The sequence below is a fragment of the Chaetodon trifascialis genome, chromosome 3 (genome assembly GCF_039877785.1).
Source record: "Chaetodon trifascialis isolate fChaTrf1 chromosome 3, fChaTrf1.hap1, whole genome shotgun sequence".
NCBI classification, from domain to species: Eukaryota; Metazoa; Chordata; class Actinopteri; order Chaetodontiformes; family Chaetodontidae; genus Chaetodon; species Chaetodon trifascialis.
The window spans coordinates 16,354,466-16,376,689 of NC_092058.1; the positions used below are offsets into that span (position 1 = coordinate 16,354,466).

At 41.2% G+C, this 22,224-nt stretch overlaps 1 protein-coding gene across 1 annotated transcript in view; it reads left to right on the top strand.

The window, feature by feature from the left end:
* The first annotated feature begins 21,447 nt into the window (after positions 1-21,447).
* col7a1 (collagen, type VII, alpha 1) overlaps positions 21,448-22,224 on the top strand; it is a 58,339-nt gene continuing 57,562 nt past the window's right edge. Inside the window, exon 1 of the mRNA XM_070957811.1 lies at positions 21,448-21,657. The gene's annotated coding sequence lies outside the window, so the exon portion shown is untranslated. The remainder of the gene's footprint in view (positions 21,658-22,224) is intronic.

The window sequence follows — 22,224 nt, forward strand, 5'->3', positions numbered from 1 at the left end:
GCATTACAAGTAATGCATCGCAGTACTCAGATTACTCGTTTTAACCTGGCAGTCCACCGCTCCTGGTCTGCCGCAGAGGAAGGACTAACCAGGATGGGTCAAACGTGGAAGAAGTAATTTCACTGATGCATGGCATGTGTATGTTGTGTAGTTGTGTGTTCACCAAAGCATGGCATGTGCATGTGATGTTGGGATTAATAAAGTATCTTATCTTATCTTAGCTTAACAAGTAATGTAATGCATTTTGTTGCTCATTTACACTTTCAAATAAGTAATCTGTTCTGTGTCTGTCTCTTTCCTACCTCTTGTTCGTAGCTGTGTGCGAGTGGAAGGTATCTAATCCTACAGTTGTGTCAGAGGCACATGTTGCTCGAGATGGCGCAAAGGAGAGCCTTCATGCCGTGGAAGTATTCACATTATCTTCAATTTGTGGGTCACAACTGTCTGTCAGCTGCGAAGAACTCTGCTTCAAATTTGAAGAAGCACCTGTAAGTGAAGCACAGCTCCACAGCACTCAGGTACCCTCAGTCTCTATTTACTTTCATACATTAAAATAATTCCGCTTTGCACAGACATTATTCTATAGATACAGATATATTATTCTTATTCTTATCATCTTACTAATGAGCTGAACACATGCTGACTAATTCTCTCTGACACTATGTGAGCACTAAGTGACCCAGTGAGTCTGGGCGCAGGATCAGATACAGACAGTGAACATGAACACATGGTATGTTTTTTCATGGCACTGATCCACGCACAGATGTGTGCACACATGTAGCACTGTGATGTCCTCTTTTAGTTAGACCCTAACAAAAGTTTACATATGTGACATGAGAACGACCCACCACCATCACTTCTCTCTGCTCTGTTGTCCTCAGTCTTATGGTGGCACAGGGGTGTCTACACGGCACTGTTGGGAAACATTTAGTTTGGGTGGTCACTTCAAGAAAAAAAGGGGGGATGAGAGTTATGTTGAATGTACCTGGGATGAGTGATTTTAAGACAGGTCACATTGCCCGGGTGTAGACTGAGCGTGCTGTTGGAGTGTAATGGCCCTGTGAAGAGTGTTGCTTTTTCTTCTTGGATCATTAAGCTCATGGACACCAGCCAGGCTGGACCTTGAGAGAGGGGGAGCAATCACTTTGTGCTGAGATGTTGCACAGAATAACTTTACAAGAGTATTGGGAGAAAGTGTGCCTCTGGACATGCTCTATCAGCCAGTGCAGGGCCTAATTTACATCAGGCTAATATCACATGCGCCCTTATTCCCATAAAACATGCTGCGCATGGACGGATTTCAGAAACACTTTCCTACATGGAAAAATGAGGGCCACTGGGACCTCTCACAAGATCATTTTTCCAATGGAGCCGAGTTGCTTATTGCAGAGATGCATGCATATGTGTACGTTTGTGCATGTGTGTGTGGGGCCTCTTCATGACCATGCCTATTCATATGTGTCATGTCTCCATCTGGATCCTGCTCTCTGAACACATGTCAGGTAAGTCAGGGCCGAGTAACACAATACAGGCACAGATGATGAGCTTTTACATAGAGCTAACCTGTCATTTATCTGATTCTCCACGCCAGGTCAAAGCACCGTGGGGTCATACATACACGCAGGCTTCCTGTCCAAGCTAGAAGAGAAATAAACAGACTGTCACGTGTATTGAGTTACATATGAGATGCAGAGTTTTGTGACTTTTCTAAATCCAGAAATAAGAAGACTAAAACTGACCTGACTTCACACCTTCCAGTCAAACTGTGCATGAGATCTAATGATGGTTGCTGATGTGAGAGGCGTTTTGATTGATAAGTAATGAAACCCAGGTGAGTATCAGTCAGGCATGCTGGTCCCGACACAAGGTCACCAGAGGTTGCAGAAAAAGGTCACTTAACCTCAGGGGGCTAATGGGGGGCAAAACAGACTGAAACTCCAGGAGTCGGTTTTCAATTAAGTCACAGCTCCAAGTGTCACGAGGATATATGGACAGCCCACTGGCTCTCCTTAAGATGAAACTCCTAATCTATCTTTCCATTTAAAGCTCAAAGGAATCAAAGAAAGTTCATGTCTTTATCAAACGTGACCATGACTCTCCCATCGTTGCTTGTACCCCCTATCTGTCACACTTTATCACTGTCAGACATGTGTGCTCTGCCTGCGTCTCTCTTGGGATCTTTGCTTTGCCTCTAAATCCTCTCATACGGTTCGTAAAAGCTGAATGCAAGAGTTTAGCGTCAGCACATCAATAAAAGAAAGTGATGCCGTGTGTGAGGAATGTGTTGTTACTCTGGTTTGCATTATTGCTCTTTGTTAACCCCAGGAAATGAACTTTTCCCCTCAGTAGCTGTGCTGGATTAAATGTGCACATTTGATCTGTTTTGATCTGCCTGCGTATGCATGACTGACAGAGAGAAGAGAAAGAGAGAAAGAGCAGCGAAAAAGACACCCGCAAAAGCAGAGTTGAAGACAGACACACTGACAGGGCGATCCTGAAATACAGGAAGGAGAGACCTCTATCACACTGATGGATGGCTGCATCTTGGAAACTCCATCATGTGAACCAGATGGTGGACAGGCACGGAAACAGGACTCTGGTGATAAATAGGATGACAGAGAGGTTCACATTTGACATTTGATTACAATAGTTGATGAGCAGTCACGAGGTCTTGGATGAACATCTATTTTTTTAGTCAAATGGAAATTTTTTGCTGAGTGTTTTCTGGTAGGAATGAGCATTTAGCCATTAGTTAATTAACTAAAGCTGGGGTTGGAACCAGCAAGAGTAAGCTAGATTTGGATGTGATGGTTGATTATTGATTGCTGTCTGAATGTATTCCAACAAATATAAGACAAAATGCTTCTAAAACACATGACCTACCCTAGCTCAGCGTTTACATGACATTCACTAAAGGCTTTGGTCTTTGCATTTGAAGACACCCTCTGCATCACTGCATTCCTCTGCAAAGGGCAAAATAATGTTAGACAAAGAGTCTGACAGTTAAATTAAATCAATTGACCAATTTAGTTGAAGAAACCCTGTGACCATCAGCTCCAAATCTCTTTAGTGATGGGCTTGTTCTGCTGTGCATGCTGTGACTTTCTATCTATCTTAGAGTTCACTCACCGGTCAAAGGACTAACCAGTGTCACTTCAATGTAGTTTTGTAACAAGGTAAAAACAGTGTTCTGTGTTCAGTGGAGTATAGTTGTTTAAAGTGTTGTTTTCTTGGAGATAATAGTCAAGAAAAACAATGTGAAAATGCTTCATTGGTTATCCGAGAAAATAAAAAGACAATACTTTCATCCTGGTTTGATGAAGAGTCATTACAGGTGGCTTGGGCATTTGGCATCAGAGTGAAACAGATATTGCTAAGCAGGAGAGCCAACTCCTCAGCAGCAGAGCTAAACATGACACTGATTAATCAACAGCGCACAGATAGGGTCTTCATTATCTAGTCTCTTAGGACTTAATGATGGCCTGAGATTCACAGGCGTAGGAGGGCCGACAGGAAAGGACTCACTCTCAGGGTATTTATATGACTGGCTTTTACTTGGTTGTTTCTACTGTATTAACCCTGACTGATCTTTGTCTATTGAGTACCACAGGGCAACCTGACTTAGCAGACTGCAAGACTCCAAGACAATTGGTGGGTGAATTTATCATCATGCACAATTAAAACACACACATTAGGTCAGCTTTGCTATTGCACATTAGGACAGTTTGTAACTGATAAGAAAACCCAAACTCTAACCCAAAGATGCCCCCTTTAAATACTTTAAATCAAACAGTCTGACGTGTCTCACAGTGGAAATATGAGTCGGATGTTCCCAGACTTTGTGGTAAGCCCAGGAGAAAGAAAGGTTATGAGAGAACTGGGGGAATAAGAGGAGGTGACAGAGGGGAGATCGATTTCAAGCTGTTGGGACGGAGACTTTAGCATTTTACATAGAAAAGACGTGTTTTTCCAACAACTGTGAAGTCATTGGAAAAGCATGAGCTTTGTCAAATTGTGAGAAAATCTTTCCAGAAATGCCTCTAATAGTCTTGGTTTCACATGCAATCCCTGTTCTCTTAACTGCTGATCATGAACGTGTATGAGCACTGCAGGGTACATTTCTCAAAGTGTAGCTTTCCAACCACATCAGTACAACGGTTCTGAATTCATGAAGCCTTTTATAGAAAGAGCGCTGAACTCTGCCCTGACTATTGCCTTCTAAAAACCAGATTTGGCCCCAGGGCTCAGAGTCTGGACTGGGGGATGTGGAGGATGTGGGCTGAGGGGGTTGGAGGGTGGACAGGAGACTGTACACGCTGCTGAGAAATTAGACAGGTTGTCAGCTGAGTGTGCAGCAGGGCTTTGGCGGCCAGCCCTCCTCTGGGATTCAGATGAGAGGAGTGCAGGATGGAGGAGTTAGAGAGCCCTGCACAAGGGGTTGAGACACGGTTTCCTGTGTGTATTTCCTGTGTGTTTAATGTGGATCTCAGGGCCAGGGCCTGTTTCCTGTGTGTGATGGGTGCCAGGCCTGGGACCCTGACACAAAGACACCACGCCAAGAGAGCCCACTAATGTCAGTAACAGGCCAGCCAGCCAGTACACACATCAGGACAGTTTCACAGGCTTCTCTATGCAGAGTAAGAGTTAGTTTACTAAATGTAGAGCTCTCTGGGTCATTTTTATGTTCCCAAGGTTAGGGTTTCAACTTTGACCCGAGTGTTAACAGAACGCTGAACTGAGGAACATAGGGCCCAGGGAGCATAGATACACTCCCAAGCTCTCTGTCTGTCTGTGTGTCTGTCTGTCTGTCTGTGTGTCTGTCTGTCTGTCTGTCTGTCTGTCTGTCTGTGTGTCTGTCTGTCTGTCTGTCTGTCTGTCTGTCTGTCTGTCTGTGTGTCTGTCTGTGTGTCTGTCTGTGTGTCTGTCTGTCTGTCTGTCTGTCTGTCTGTCTGTCTGTCTGTCTGTCTGTCTGTCTGTCACCCTCTCTCTCTCTCTCTCTCTCTCTCTCTCTCTCTCTCTCTCTCTCTCTCTCTCTCTCTCTCTCTCTCTCTCTCTCTCTCTGTTTCTGTCTGAGTCATTACCTCTAACGGGCAGAGATCCCGAGACCTCTGCCTGGAGGGTTCGATACAGCTATGCTTGCCACTTTGCATAAATATGGGAGTATAATGTAACACATAGAGTTTTTTATTACTGTCAACAAATACCTTGAAAGACCAAAACCAACTCTGCATTTGTGCTTCTCCCAGTACTTTCTTTATCCCACTGAAGACATTAATCTTTGGGTAATTGGGTTAGAAATAAAAAAACGTTTTTCAGGGCTTTCCAAAAACAGCTGGGCACTGCAGTTTCTAGCAAATATTACTCAGGACAGGAATAAGATGTAATTTGTTGGGGACTGCTTTAAGCCATGGATTAATACACAATGGGTGATCTAGTGAGTATTTACAGCGAAACTACAGTGTCCATGTTCATTGTGATGAAGGACCACATCACCTAGAGCGGTGGTGTGGCTCACTGATGTGTTTTAGTAGTTTCTGTGAGAAAAATTGATTGTTGGTTGTGGTTATTATCATGGGATTTATAAACAATCAGAAATATATATAATATTGGCCACAAAAATCAAATGTGTTCCTATTTATTTAACATTAAACCTGCAATAACTGATGTCTTGCTGCTCAGAAAAGAAGCTGTAAACAACACCTATGAGGTCAATTTGTTAGTAAACAGTTGCTAATTTACACCTATAGCAGATACAGAGGAATGATAGCAGTAATCTGTCTGTGTTTCCGTCCACCTAATGAATTTTAGTCCAATATTCTCTCCTCTTTTAGCTCTATTTTACAGTTTTACTCTCCACTGATTTGTGACTTGAAATATTGGCTGCTAAATGCTCCACTGTGTTTACCAGCCAGTCCCTGATTTTGCCTGTCAGCTGTTTGGTGCTGAACGGATAGTGCGCAGTTGGATTTTAGAGCTTTTTCACTAAATTGACTCAAGTCTGATGAGATTGCTGTGAGTGAAACAAAACAGGAGGACAGCTAAATCATGAGATGCCAGGTGCTGGAAAGCTCTGTAGAGGTGAGGGGAACTGCAGAGTCCAGTGTGGTGGTCATTGCTGCAATAAAAATATTAATTATATCTGCTTTAAAGTTGTCTGGACAAGTAGTTTGAGCTTGTGTGAAATGTGTGTTTGTACATGTGCTAGAGTGTGTGTGAGGGTCAGGACAGGAGCTCTAACAAAGTGACAAAACCTCACTCAAGAAAACGGAGCATGTTTGCCCAGTAAGAGAAGCCTAAAACACACAAGCAACACAAACACAGGCCTGAGCATATGGGAGGACAGGCAGAGGAGAGGATAGAGAAACCAGAGAGAGGGAGAGGAAGGTGGGAATGAAGTGAACATGACTGAAGCTGTTAATTCACCTCAGACAAGCACGGACACACACACTGAAACTATGACGCACTAAGTGACTCCTTCCTGGAATTCTCCACCTTTAATGTCTAAGTGTGTGTTGAGGATGATCTGCGCATCTGCACAACCGCAGCTGTGACGTATTTGTGTTGTGACTGTATAATTACTGGCCTTGCTTACTGATTCGTTGATTTCCCAACAACAAAGCCTCAGGACAAATTCATGAAGCTAAACACAAACACTTAAGAACGCTGACATGACTGGTGGGATGCAAACACGCACTGAAATGCACAGACACACAGTGATTTATGGGCGTATGTGGCTCTCTGTCAAGAGCCGGGGTTACACGAGTCTATCAGACACACACAGATAGGTTAGCCAGACTGCCTCCAGAAGGAAGGCCTCTGGACAGAGAGAGGCTGCCAGCGCTCTGTCATCACGTGTCAGTGCAGTGCAGTTTGGCATAAGCTCAGGGAGGCAGCCTGAGACTCGTCATCTGTGCTGTAACATATGAGCACAAAGTAGAGAGGCAGTTGTTTAAACGTGAAGGCAGAGGCAGTGAGGGAGGCCAGCTGCAGCAGCAGGGCCGCACATAAGCTCCGAAGATATGCATCATCAGGTTCATCTATATTCTGTTATACAGCCTTAAATCTTCACTTGCACACAGCTGCACACATTGTTTCAATCCTGATTTCCACAGCATCACTAGTATATACACACATATACACATTATATCCTGAGAGACAAATTGAAAGCTGATCACAGATCGCGTTAAACATATTAGTGATTTCCAACCAGAGGTGATGAAAAGTTGAAATTATGCTGAAATAACAGCAACACATAAACAGGATTACAAGTTGGCATGAGGCCGATCTGGAATGTATTTACCATAACATTAAGGCTGATTATACAGGACACACCTCACACAACCCTGAGTCAGTTGTAACACTTTGGCATCACGTGCAGCAATTACTGTAAGAGTTAATGAGAAGTAGTTGGCAGCTGAGCAGAAAAGTTGAAAAGGGGTCAAAAGCAACTGATAAATGGCTCTGACTTCCAGCCTCTGCAGCCGCAACTAACAGTAAGATAATTGCATACTTTCTGAAAAAACGACACCAAGTCAAAGGTAATTTCAGAATGCCTATGTTTTGCATTCAACATTCTGTCAATACCAATTTATCAATAACCTAATTGACATTGATAAAGGATAAGTGTGTGGGATTTGTGGCACCTAGTGGTGAGGTTACAGATTGCAACCAGTTGAATCCCATTCACCTCAGCCCTCCTTTCCAAACATGTAGGAGAAGCTATGGTGGCCATAAAACCTGTGAAAAACATAGAAGGTGCGTTCAAGAGTCAGTGTGTGGTTTGTCCGTTTGGGGTGGTGCAACATGGCAAAAGGAAAAGGACTTGCTTCCTCTCTAGATATAAAGACTCATTCTACGGTAATGCAAACATAATGGTTGTTATTTTCAGGTAATTATACACAAATGAAAACATGATAATGGACATTATTTGCAATTTCTCCCCAATCGATCCCCTAAATATAATCTAATGTCCAGTCTAAGATCTATTCAAATTAATATATTTTGCACATAAGGAGTGCTCATAAGATAAGATAAGTTAAGATAATCCTTTATCGTGTCTTATTTCATCAGATAAAAATAGCTGGAAGTCAGTGGTTAGAATGACAATCAGTAGTTTTGTTTTTAATTTTAATTTAGCTTTACAAATTTTAAACAACGGTCTGAACAAATCTTAAAAAACACAAACACAAATCACATATGAACAATGAGTGTATATTTCATTCACGCTGTGAGATCTGAAGGGATGCAGGTAAGAGCTCAAAGACCAGCTGCCCCCACATATAATCTACTCTCAAAAACTATTTCAATGTACATCGCTATAACCTTCAAGGCTCCCCATCACATCCTCCAATCATTAACCTGAGCAGGTATCTGAGCCTAAGATATAAACCTGATCACAGGCAGCCCCCCATTGCTCAGCTCTCAGCTCTTTTATGTACATCTGTCCACCCTGCAGTTGACTTGGGGGAGGGAAGCTGGTCATTCACTGAAATGTCTATTGCACCAGTGTGTGTGTGTGTGTGTGTGTGTGTGTGTGTGTGTGTGTGTGTGTGTGTGTGTGTGTGTGTGTGTGTGTGTGTGTGTGTGTGTGTGTGTGTGTTTGGGTCCAACAGGGCTGAATGGACTGTAAGGGGGACGTCTATGTGATTATGTAGGGGGAAAAAAGACCAAGCTGGAGTCTATTCAGACGGCTCTTGAGCATAGAAAAGACCTCTCACCCATTACGAGGAATCCCCAAAGCCTTCTTTATTTTTTTCTCATGCATCATTGTGCGCTATTTACTGCAAAAATCATTTATCAGAAGAATGAATGGAACACATCTCGATGGGTGTGTGCATTATTAATCAGTAGAAGAAAAATGGATATCTATTCATCTGCTCTCTCGACATGTATGGCTGATAACAGTGAAGCAGTGGCTTAGCTACCAGCTGTGTGTGCCTGCGTACTGTAAACATGCAGCATAATGATGCATCAATAACATCATTAAAACCTAGACTGAATTTCACAAAAACACAGGGATGGGACTCTCTAATCCACGACTTGCCTATTATTGCTTCATTGTTTTGCACTGTCACGAACTGACAGGTCTGAACATGAAGGTGGCAATTCTGGGCAAAAGCCAGAAGGGCGGAAGGCAAATGACACTGACAGCTACGAGTGAATGGTTCAGTGGAAGACGCCACCCATTTACAAGATGTGGCTGCTTATTTGATATGCTAAATTATAAGAACTGTTAGTTTGCTCATTTTAACTTCTGTAAGTCAAAACGTGTTTTTTTGCCTCATGATGAGACCACACACTCATCCTCAGCTGATTAAACCCATTATTGTGTTTGTTGGTTTAAACAAAAGGTCAGAGTGTCTTGGCTTTACTGTTGCCTTGTTGTACAACAAAAGCCTGTTATTCTGCTTTAGATATCTCAATCCTTTGAGTAAACTGAAGTTTGGCATTTACAGTGTGTTCCTCTGGATGCTCTGCTTGGCTTCCCGCTGTTGTTTTCCTAGTCATGGCATTCAATACTGTTCAAAAGTTTGAGATTATCTGTCACAAAAGTTTGATTTGGTGCAGTCAGATGGCTGAGAGGACTACTCTTTTGAATGGTCATTCATGCTTTAAGATTGTAGAAAGTCCTCTTTACAAATCCATTTTATTTTGCATGAAGGGTTAACAAAAAAAAGTAATGTTTTGTACATGAAGAACAAAAAGCTGTACGATGGTTCAACCAGCTGAAAGGGCAGAAAGAGACAAATATTCCTCTGAGCAGCAGTTAAATAAGAATATAAGAAATCACCATCATTGGTAAAAGAAGCTGGAACTTCAGCACTAAAATGTTTGCAGATTTAAATAGGAACAGGTGCACAATAGTGTCTATAACAAGCTGGAATTAACAGGAATGTTGCTTTAGTGAAGCTATTCTTAAAATGGCCAAATAGAACTAGATGTTTGGTCTCGGGTTAGCACTGTTGGAATTGGATCACTGACTATCAGCTGAACATACCATAGACACACAGATCACAGTTTAAACCTTTTTAATCTAACCGCTGAGTAGACGGCAGACGGTCCTGTGCTGCTGTGGTTCAGTCAAGATCGAGGGTCACTTCAGCTTTTCTGGACTGGAAAATAAAGTGAACATTGACGAGCATTTGGGGGGAAAACGGTTACAACAGTGTTCACCCCTGTCCTGCAACACTGTGGAGACATCGACTAAACGAACTTTCAGTCATTTAATCTTCCTCTTTTGGGGCCAAAACTATTTCAAGACTGTCCTGTGTTTAAACATCCATGTGATTAACTGATTAACAGAGATGGTAAAAAGAAACACCTCATGTTTGTTTGGCAAATGATTTTAATCTTAATAATGAAAAATATCCATATTGGTGTTGATATAATGATCCTGGCCTTGATAACCATTCCACAGCTGTAATGGCATTCATATCATAAAAACATAAACATCAAAGCTTTCCTTAACTCCTTAAGTACACAGTTTTTGGCCATACTACACGACTGGAAAGGAAATAAACTATAGTTGTCCTGTGGTTCCCTCTACTGGTGGTGCAGTGTATTTCACAACAGGTTACTCAAAATCACAAATGTGTTCAAGTTTATTTAAGCTTAAGTTTGACCTCACTGAAAACGGATTCTATCACTTTTTATAATATATTTCTGATTCTATCGCTCTAATGTTTCTACCATAATCTTGACTTTTCTACCATGGAAATTAATATTTTTTATTCTGTAACACTGTCACGCACAAGAGTCAAGAAGAAGCAGCCTTCAGATACTGGAAATAAAGTAATCTATGCAAGTACAAAGTATTACGTTTACTTACCTACATTCTATTGAAAGCTATACATCAGTAAGTAACCTGCAGTGGTAGAGGCAGTACTACTTCTCTTATACTCCAAATCATTGCTTCACTTAAAATATGTCTATATGTTCTGTCTTCTGATGTACACTTTGTTTAGGTTATAAATTATGCACATGCACCATTAATTAAGCCAAAAGACTGCAGTTCATACATCAACACAGTGACTCCTTCATAAGAGCACACAGGAGAGGAAAGGTGATATTACCAACGCTCCAGGCTTATGCAGGAATGGCTGATGCTAATCTGATATACTGTATGAAATAACAAAAATGAATTTGTGCTTCTGCTGTTAAACACCAGAGGACCTCAGAGAGTTGCTGTGTTTATCCATTGGCTGTCACCCAGCTCCATTAAAATGAGACAGATGCGTTAGTTAGAAACCGCTGAAATGTCTATTTGAGACAATGCAGTGTGAGGATTTTCTTAGTCATCTGTCTGAAAATCAAAGACGGGATTATACAGTCACTGCACACACCCCTTAAGCTAAACCTCAACATTTCCCACCTGTGACGATCAACGTAGATTTCCTTTCATGTTTCCCTTCAAGTGTCAAACGCTGATTTATTAAATTCTTTGCCACACGTTTGCAGTTTCAAGAAGAAGGAACTCGTTTTCTCTTTTATTTAAGACGGAGACAGAGGTTGATGCATGGTTGATGGTAAGAGGTAGAGCTGATGATGGTAAATACTTGCACATGTTTTGATAAGTGTCTAAAGCATAAATACATACATATTGATAAAAACCTTTTGAAAGTGGAACATGGACCATGACTGTCATCAAGGAGTTTCTATGACTGAATAAAAGGTCACGTTACGTATTTTGTAAGGCATTTTATTTCTATCAGATAGCGTGACCATAGAACACAACAGATAAACAGAGTGGAAAATGGAATAACCATAGCTGGATCTGAGCCTTACGACTTCCAGAGGTCTCAGCTTTTAGCAACTGTTTCCGTGCTAGAAATAGTGAGACATATAACCCCCTCCAGTCATTATTCCACCCATTAACTGCTTATCCTCTGCAGGGCTGCAGTGGGCTGCAGCGGATCATAGCTCACATTAGGAAAGAGGTGGGGTACATCCTGGACAGGGCTGACATATAGACAAACGACCAATCACACTCACATTCACACCTAAGGGCAATTTATAGTCACCAGTTTACCTGCATGTCTCTGAACTGTGCAAGGAAGGTGGAGCACCCAGAGGAAACACACACAAACATGCAAACATCCCCACAGACAGGCCCCGGCTGGCTGGCAGGTTTGGACCTATGTGGAACCTTCTTGCTGTGAGACGACAGTGCTAACCGCTGCACCACTGTGCTGCATTCAATGACCTAAGTGTTATATTTACTCTTAAAAATTCAGACTCAAGTTAAAACGAAAACTTTTCACAGCCTACCATGATTCATAAAGGCACAGTTTGACATTTTGGGAAATTCTTACTGAGAGTTAAATGAGAACATTGGTACCCACTCAAGTCTGGGGCTGAATGTAGCTACACCAGGACATGGTTAGTTTAGCTTAGTATAAAGACAGGAGATAAGGGTAGACAGCTAGCTTGGCTCAGTCTGAAGGAAACTAAATCTGCCTACCAGCACATACAATGTTGTTGTGGTTTTATGAGGGGTCATGTCACAACCGTTTCTTACCAGGTGCAATGACTAAAATCTAAAAATCATTTTATACTGTAGTTTTGTACTCCTATCAAATGGAGATGTACGTGTTAATTAGTGAGGTTTACAGGTGCTGATTTTGTTACGGAGAAGCAGCTGTTTCCCTGTTTTCAGGTCTTTATGCTGAGCTAAGCTAAACTAGAGCAGACTGTATCTTTATATTTGCCCTACAGACATGGATAGTAATAATAATAATAAGAAGAAGAAGAACAACAACAACAACATATTTTATTTAAAGAGTGATATCAATCTTTTCATCAAACTCTCTGTAAGAAAGTGAATATGTTTATCCTTAAATGTTGAGCAGTTATTTTAAGTAAACTGATAACACTTTCTGACCTAATAGCAGGCTGTAAAACTCCTTCAAAGACAAAAATGTTTACGGTCAACAGTTGACTGCAAGCATAAATGATCAGTTCGTCTGTCATTTGGCTCTTCAAGAGGGGATGATGTGTATCTGCAGACACATACATAACTCTTGTAAGAAAAGCAACATAGCTCTCAGTGTCAGTCACTGTGGTATTTGCAAGTGAACACTGACTTTAGAGCCTCTGAACCCCGTTGTTATAGAGAGTTATGGGACAGCTTGAAAGGTAAAGTAGTATTATTCTAAAAAGCTACAAAGCTCAGTAAAAGCAGGACCACACCCAAAATGTGAACATATGTAATTCCTGAAAGAATGGGATTAAATTATGCAAATGATTGTCTGCAGCAGATGACCGCCAGTAATGTCGTAGTGTCTTTTTGCTCCACCCACACTGGAGGCTCAGAGATTAAAGAGAAAAGTGGTGCCAAGCCCACTGTGTTATTTTTCTTCTTTTTCTCTTACTGAGGATGAGAAGAAGATCCTCACATTGCTTTAATCCTGAGGTTTTGCCTTTAAATCTTTGAAAACATGTCGGATCTTCCAGCCAAGAACAACGGGGCCCACCAGTGCTATTACTGAGGAAATGAATGATCAAGCCAAACTGGTGAATCATCACAGACAGTGCCATTGTCTGCAGTTTGTTCAGACATGTTACCACTCTGTCATTAGAAAGTCAGTCCTAACATCAGCTGCAGCACTCTGTCTGCCTCTCACACTGTTTCCACTGCAAGCCAGTGGGAACACACGCAAAGAGTTGTGAAAGTCAGGTTATTACAGTAAATGAGCTGTGAACAGGCAAAGAGAAAAAGCTGCAGTCTTTGATGTCGAGAGAACATTTCCTATGACAACAAGTGAGATCTGTTATCAATTTATGAAATGTGGAGGCAATTCATTTTCTGTGAAATGTTTGCAAGCTATTTTTAAATCCCAATCAGTGAGTGCTGGTATGGTCTTCATTTTGGACATAATGTGACTCGACCTCAGAGTTTTACTGGTATTATTATGTCAAAACACTCATCTATTTGTATTCTCAAGCTTGCACGTCAACACTTTGTTCCAGAGGATTTTTTTTTTCCAGTTACATCGACTATCACAGCACCTCATCTGTTTTAGTCAGATCCAGGTGTCAGCTTCTTCCATTTCCTAAAAGAAGATAACATCAATCATTGTAATAATATAGTTAAACAAAACGTGATTTATAAGTGTAGACAAGGATGATCATAAACATCTCCAGTAAAATGTCTGCAGGAAGTTATAAAAGTATGTCTCCTTTAGGTATTGTAATATATTTAAAGCTGACATTTATGCCATGATTGTCTTAACTGTAACTCGGCACTGTCTGATCTGTTCCTAAATAAAATATGACACCTGATGAATAGAGCATTAAAGGCCCCATATAATCAAATGTTAAAAGCCTCCTACTAGCCGTCTGGTAGTCTCCAAGTATCACAGACACTGTGACATTTACACTGCTGCACTTTCAGCTAAATGTCTGAGTATGTTTATTCTGACATCTTTCAATTAAAATTGTTCATTTGGTTAACTTCTAAGTGCTTACCAGTAACACATGCTTTGAGTATGTCACCCACCAGTTGTCCCTCTGCTTCACTGTCATACACAATATATTTGATTTTCAGTTCTTCCCCTTTTTGTTTCTTTCTGTGCACGTGTGCCGACTGCGTGCAAACATGTAGCCATGCTATCATATGCTGACCATAGCTGCAGAGCAGAGAACGACCTCTGAGCGCTATCACTCTGCTGTTTCTGGTTTTATTTCTGAGATATGAGATACTTTGTCACTCCGTGGTTTCTTCTACATCCTATCAAATTTGATGGAGGTCTTAGCTTAAGATAATCAACACTCTCTGGAGTTGAAATTAGGAGCAAACAAAAATCAAGCGGATGTTTAACAAAGTGTCACGTCTGTGTTTAATGCACCGCTACATATTATGCAATAATAACCTCAACCTTAAAGGAGAAGTTCCACATTTTGGGAAGCATGTTTTCTTGAGAGGATTGAAACCATTCATATGTTAATGTGGTTAGCATGAAGCTGCAGCTGGCTATCTCAGTTTGGTTATTCCATATAGAAGCTATATTGTAAAAAAAAATGTATTTTATGAGGGATTACGTACAAGATTATCTTCTTGGCCAAGATCAATAGCTTACTGGAGTCTCCACTGGTTGCCTGGCAGCTGACCTAAAGTCTGACATAACGCCTTATCTGAGCAAACTGAACTCTTGTCCTGAAATCAGCTCAGACATGAATCCAAGGCCAGATGTGGAACATCTACAGACCCCTTTGGTGCTGTTCCTACAACATCATCATTATGTTGCTCCAGGGCCACCATTGTAACTTGCTGTGATGTCGCAGCTTTGCCACACAGGAAACTGGAAAAATATGCAGATGTTGGCCTTTCTAAAATTGATCAACCTCGTGAAAGAGTCCATTTTGATCCAAACCGTGATCTTTTACTAAACTTAATCAAGTAGTTTTATTGCCTAAATGTAACCAGACTGCAACAGAAAACTGGAAATAAAAAATAAACTATAATAAATGACAAGTGAACTAAGTCTAAAACCAATGAGTCAGCAACATAACAATAAGCTCCACATGGGACAGGAACCCCTGTCTCTCAGTTGAAAATTATATACTTGATCCATTCATTCACAATGACCTGTTCCCAGTCTGGACTTTGTCACTTTGTGATTATCTGCAATGATGGTTCCAGAGTAACTATGATGCTGCTAGAACACCACCAACACAGCGATATCAGCTTAACAGAAATGCACTGCTTACCCCAACCATTACCACCAAACCTTTGCCACTTACTGTATACAGTATCGACTCTAGTGCTCTCTTGTTAAATCTGTTCAATTGTTAGACCAATTTTTTAAAAACTGTTTTCAATATATTCTTTTAGCTATTCTTTCCTTCTTAATCACCAGTCTCTGCAATGAAGGTAGGAGAGTAGGCCATTGTGCCATTTGTCACCTGGACAGGTGGTATTTGCAGAGAAAGCTGCAGGCGTCTGAGGATAAAATGAGAGAGCGGAGCTGTTCATCCGCCTCTCCTATGTGAATTCCTGCCTTGTGAAGAAGTAAACCGTCCCTCCTTCATGTCCCTGCGGCACAAAAACACCCAGGGTCCGAACCAAATTGTTCTTAAGGATAACGCTTAGCAAATACACTCTGAGCTTCTGACTCACACAATATGAAGCTAAGAGGATTTGGCTCTTGTCACCGGTCTGCACTCAGACAAAACACCAAATCCACTCACACAATAGTATATTCATAAAGCTGAAAGGGAAATGACTCTCTATAGGAAAAACACTACCCTCTCCTGTAATCTCTCCTATCCCCCATATTGTCAGGCATCTTTAAATCCGGTTAAATCAGCAAAACATGTAGAGCAAGCGGTGGTGGAGAGTGGAGATCAGCGTCAATCACAAAAGAAAGCACAGAAGACAGACATCACATGTCACCATGCAGCCCCTTTGCATTCCTCTCTCCATCTGGAAGAAAAAGCAGAACTCTAAAACAAACAACAAAACCACATGTTTTCTCAATTACAAATTACAAATTAAGAAAGAAAAGTACATAAAAAATCAGCAAATAAAACCACTCGTCACGTCAAAGACTGTGTATAAGAACTAAGGGTTTATTTTATTTAATTTTATTTTGAGATCAAGGATACCGTCAAAGAGATGACATTACACAAAAATATTTGGATAATGAAGCTATCCCAAAGTTACTAAGTAACTGTAATCAGAGTCAGACAAATGTAGTGAATTGATGATTTGCTGTTTTTTAAGTATCATGGTCCGACCCAATCCCTCATAAAAAGCAAGTTCACGCCTGTGAATTGACACTTCGTGCCTACTTCGCTCATCTTTTTCTCATTATTATATCAGGTTTGCTGGGTCCTGCCACCTGCCTCTCCACACTGTCAGGAAAAGTGATAGCGCTGGCAGGCAATGACAGAAACTGCTCTCTGTTGGAGATGTTACGATAATTTTTCATTGACATCTTCACCTGGCTACACATCTATGAGGTAATGTTGTGTAACCAAGATATGATAGCCTACAGATATGATTCTCTCACATTTTTCTCATTGGGTTTGCATGCAAAAGCCTGTTTCATATTTGCATAGATGAACACTAACAGTAGTATTAAAATCGTGTCTGGAAGGTGATCACCATAACCGCAGTCCACTGGCTACTGAACAAATCTATCAAACAGCTGGGGAGTAAGTGTTTTTCTCAAACACCCATCAGTGGTACAACTGTGGCCAGAGGATTCCAGCAGGTCTGGGAATTCAAGTGAAATGTCCTCGCCTTCCTAACCTTTAGGCTGTTTACTGTTGTAGCCTGGTTACAATTAGCACAGAAGGATGTCACGTGACACAATGTGACGGGGAAGATTTTAAGGTGGGTAATTGTGTGCAAAGTGCAAACTGAAGCAATTTAAACCACAAGTCATCTTGTCTCTATTGTCCCTAACCAGCAAAGACTCAAAAAGCAGTGTCAGGCGAACATACATTCTAGTGCTGGAATGTGTTTTTATTAGTGCAGCATGGTTACGGTTTCAGCTTTGTTGGCTGGTTCATAAGACCCAGAGCTGCTCAACACATCTGCCTTGCACAGTTTTCTTTAGACCTCAGTCTTCCTGCCTCGCTGTTTACACCAGCCTCTTCCCCCTCTCCTTCTGAAAGTACAAAAAGAACTCATGTTCAGTGGCTCAGAGGCAAGTGACGCAAAGAAATATACCATCCATCTGGGCAACAAGTGTGTTGTCACAGCAGTTTTTATATGCTATATTACATGTGTGATTGATAAAAAGTATCACACTGGCCATTACTGTCATATGACATCATTTCTCCTCCAAACAGCACATAACAATGGTAAGTGTACACCTATATAGAGAGAAATACCAATGAAAGGTAAGAATTTGCATTTCAGTATAATGGCTAAACATATAAGAGTCTTGTGCCAAGATGAACAATTTCATGAGAAAGTTGTGATAAAGTAATCTGATGTAATACAAGAGGGGCCCAAAGGAACTCAGAAAACAGTGTGTATCAAAATCAAAGCCAGAGCTAAATCAAAAACATAACCACTTTATCAACATGACCCCATAGCACACACAACAGGACCTCACACACAACAAAACCCACAGAGTGCAAAGTCACAGTGGAAGACAACAGTACACAGTATATGAAGTATATAAAGCTCAACACACTGCAGATTAAGTCTATCATTCTGCACATTCAGGCACAGTTTGGTGAGGAGCAGTGGTCAACTGTATAAAAGTGAATAAAATGTACAACCTAAGAATGATACAGTGTTTGATTGCTGAAATGAAGAACAGTGTTGTGCAGGTATTATTATGGTAACAATAAACAGCACACTGACTTGAGGTAATAGAGGGAAGCTGCCCTGTGAAGATGGCATGGAGTCAAATTTATGATTATGCAAATAATTTGCATTATTTAGGCTTTGCTTATATAATTATATAATGCTATTTGCATTATATAGGCTCAACCTCCATAATTATTATAGAGGTTGAGCCTCGGAGAGGCTTGTGGGGTGACAATACAATCAAGCAGTGTGTGTTGACTGACTCCTTTAGACTATTAATTATTATGAACAACAATATCGATATCATAAAGAATCAGAAACTGTCTACAACCATGCCAGCAGCTTTAACATGCTGATGTTCAGCAGGTTTAATGCAAAAGGAGAATTGCAGGCAGAGCTCTGTTCATCCCGACTGTTTCAAATTTCATGGCAATCTATAAAATAGTTAAACTGTTATAAACTGACCTGATATCTGTGACAAGCATTGTACATACTAAGTAATTATTTTTCTGTAGATCCTTAGCACTTTGGGTGGGGGTCAGGGGGGGCCTCAGAGCATTTCATATAATAGCCTTAGTCCTTGGCATGCTTTTAAAACCTCAGATGGAAACACAACAGAGTTTTGCTATGAGAAGTGGTTGCTTCCAGACGTTATTTGGGTAAACATTATTATTTAGTAATGTTTGCATAATCTTTGGCACATATCTCAGTGCATATTTATGAATGATTTGTCTGCTATCCAGCGCAATTGCTGCCACTTATAACTTTTGTTTTCAGTATGCAGCAGGCGGCAACCTCCAAGACTGGAAAATGAAGTGCCGCTTGAGGCTGGCTCTAAAAGCAAGTCAATCTCCATAGACCCCCATATTAAAAGGCCCAACTTTACTAGAGAAGTAAACATGTTTATGGTTCAAAAAGCAGTTTTAATCTCTATTGCTAATTTGCCCATTTGTGACAACTGCATGGGTGGGTGAAGTTTTATGTAAGTTACCTGTTTAAATTACATAAAGACTTAAAGTTCTGCATAATTATGGGCTTAGTTTGAAGCTCACTTCCTCTATAACACATGGTGTGATTAGGTGAAAATGTTGCTCTTTCTGTCATTACTGACCTTTGCTTGCATTCAATGATGACTTTGATTTGTGTGATAGTGGTTTAGTTTGTGTAATGACGTTATTACTGAAGAATGTTTCACATGTCACAGTAAGAAAAGGTATAAATAATAAAATTAATGGTGGTCAAATTCCATTTGGATCCTTTTCAGGGTCCTGGTATTGTGCATGTTGGCTCACTGTCCCGTCATGGCCTACTGAGACAAATGAATATAAGATATCCATCATTTATGCTATTAGTAAAGCCTGTACTTTTCCTGCTATGACACATCACAATGTATGCTGTGACAAACGGCCGATTGAGGAAATTAACATCACTCTCAGTAATTTAAGATTTGCCCCTTTAATAAACTAACAAGTAGGCTACTTGTAAGAATCTCACTCCAGAGGCTGTGAGAAAACAGATAAGCTCCGCTGTTGTTCAGTATGCGTAGCCACACAACAAACTGCGTCAGGGAGAAAATGCAGGGCTCTCATGTCTCACGCATTGAGCGTGACAGTCACGTTTTTCGGTCTTTTGTCACGCACTCCCGCCCCACATTGTATTTCTCACGCAGAGAAATGACCAGGATAACGCCCACCAAGTAGCGCCGCTATTTTTTAATGCAGTGGAACAGGTAGAGGGATTTAAGGAGCCCCTAAAGTGCCACGAAGAAAAAAAAATATGTCGTGCTCACGAGATACTAAAACGTGTGCACGAATGAAGGCGTTAATTAAATCGAGCGCACGATTTTGCTTAAAGGTGCGCACATATTAGCATCTTGTGCGCACGTTTTAGTATCTCATGTGCTCGATTTAGTATCTTGTAGGCATGATATAGTTTTATTTTGTTTTTTTCTTTGTGGCACTTTAGGGGCTCCATAGAAATTAGTGATGTGTTGGTCGCGAATTTATGTGTCATTTATCAGATCAAAGCCGCCGCCCCCATCGAACAGCTGGCCGTGAACTGTAAATTAGCCAGATAAGCTAATATTACTCATAACTTAAATGTTGCTAGCCAGCTAACTTTTGTGGACATCCCAGAAGCTTAAATGTAGCCAACTTTAATGTAGCTATGCTGATATTTCTGTGTTTCTAAGTAAGTTCAGGGAGAGTTTGCCTTAATTAAATCTGAGAATGTTCATTTGAGCCTGACAATATTGCCATGTATATATATATTTATTTATTTGGTTTCTGCTGCTAGCCTTAGCTTGTTTCCAGATCTCACCTCTCACATCTCTCATTTGTTTTGTGAAATGCAGTCTTTCAGGCAAGTGAACTAGCTTTTATGAATACAATGTAAGGCCATTTTTTATCTGACTTGAAAAAAAAATGCTTTGGTTTTATTTGCTTTAAAATGCTGATACAGCACTTACACAGAAGCAGAGCAATTGCTCAACTTCTTTGGGTAGGAGAAATGTTGTAGATTTCCACTGCAGCACTGCCCCTTTGACATGTCTGTGGATTTTGGTTTGATAATTTATTAATTGGTTACTTAAAGAAAAACTTCTCTCTCAAACTTGCACCCTGCAGGTCACAAATGCATGTGGGTAAGACCTGTGAGGCTTTAACTGGCAAGTTATTCAGACTTTACCATTGGTGAACCACCAAATGAATAAATTAGGTGCCAAGAAATTATGAAAATAAAGTATTCCATTGTTAGAGCTGAGCTTACTTCACTTACTGTGTCGCTGCAATTCTGAACAACAAAAATACTCATAGATAGCTGTAATTTCTTTCAACCTTCCTCGTTCCGTGACTCACGCGAGTCACGTGAGCTGACACCCCCCCCCCCCAAAAAAAAGCAATCTGCGTGAAATCGCGTGACCCCGTGCGCCATGTCTCACCTGGAAAAGTAACGGAATGATTAGGTTTATGTCTCAGCTGCACATGGTTACTTTGGTAGCTTGCAGGCAGGAGCAGGGAGGGACAAGCGGCAAGGAGAATGAGGTTGGAGGGAAAAAAAAGGAGAAAGGGAGAGCTTAGGACTCCCCTTCAGGCATCCGAACAAGTCTGGACTGTTCTGCTGCTGCGTGTGTTCAGCCTACAATAAGCAAGGCAGCCTCGGGAATCAGAAACCGCCTTTACAGTCGTGACAGTCTCCCGCTGGGATGCACCGACAGGAGTTTGGTTTCTGAGCTGCAGTGGCTGGTCGTGGAAGCTGCCTTGTGCTTATTGAGGCTGAGACACTGGAGTGTGTGTCCAGACGCTGCACGGGGAGCTAGGGCTGGATATGCCACAGGTGGAAAGGTGGGGAGCGGCAGGCTGTGGCCCGGTGCACGGAGCAGAGATCCCCAGGTAAGATGCGTTGAGATGGAGCTCCGCGCTGGGCTCTTGTGGATAATGTGCATTGGTCTTGTAAAGATTTGTGGGAATACTTGTGCTGTAGGGGGTTGAAGTTGTGCACATTTTGCAAGCTGCATTTCTGCATGAACGGCAGCAGGGTCGGGAAATAGCTGAATGTTGTTTGTGATGTTCCACATTTCAGCATTGATTTACTCTGCAAGTACATACTGGTGAGCTATAACTCCTCTACCTGTACCTATAGAGAGCACTTATCTGAATTGTAGCCAATACACCACTCCTATTGCTTTCCCTTTCCCTGCAGCAAATCCTTTGAACAAGACCGAACAAAAACATTCATCACCTCATTTTCACCTTTTATGAAATTTAACTGTGATAAAATCATCAGCTTTGCAAGGATCTCACAGATGATGCACTACAATGCATTAAATGAAAGAGTGTATATGCTCTTTGCCTTTGCAAACAGTCTGCCTGCAATAGACTTCATTAGTCACTCAGGACAGCAGGGAGTTCACAACCACGTTGACCTCAGCTGAACTCATTTAGTGAGAGGGCATCACT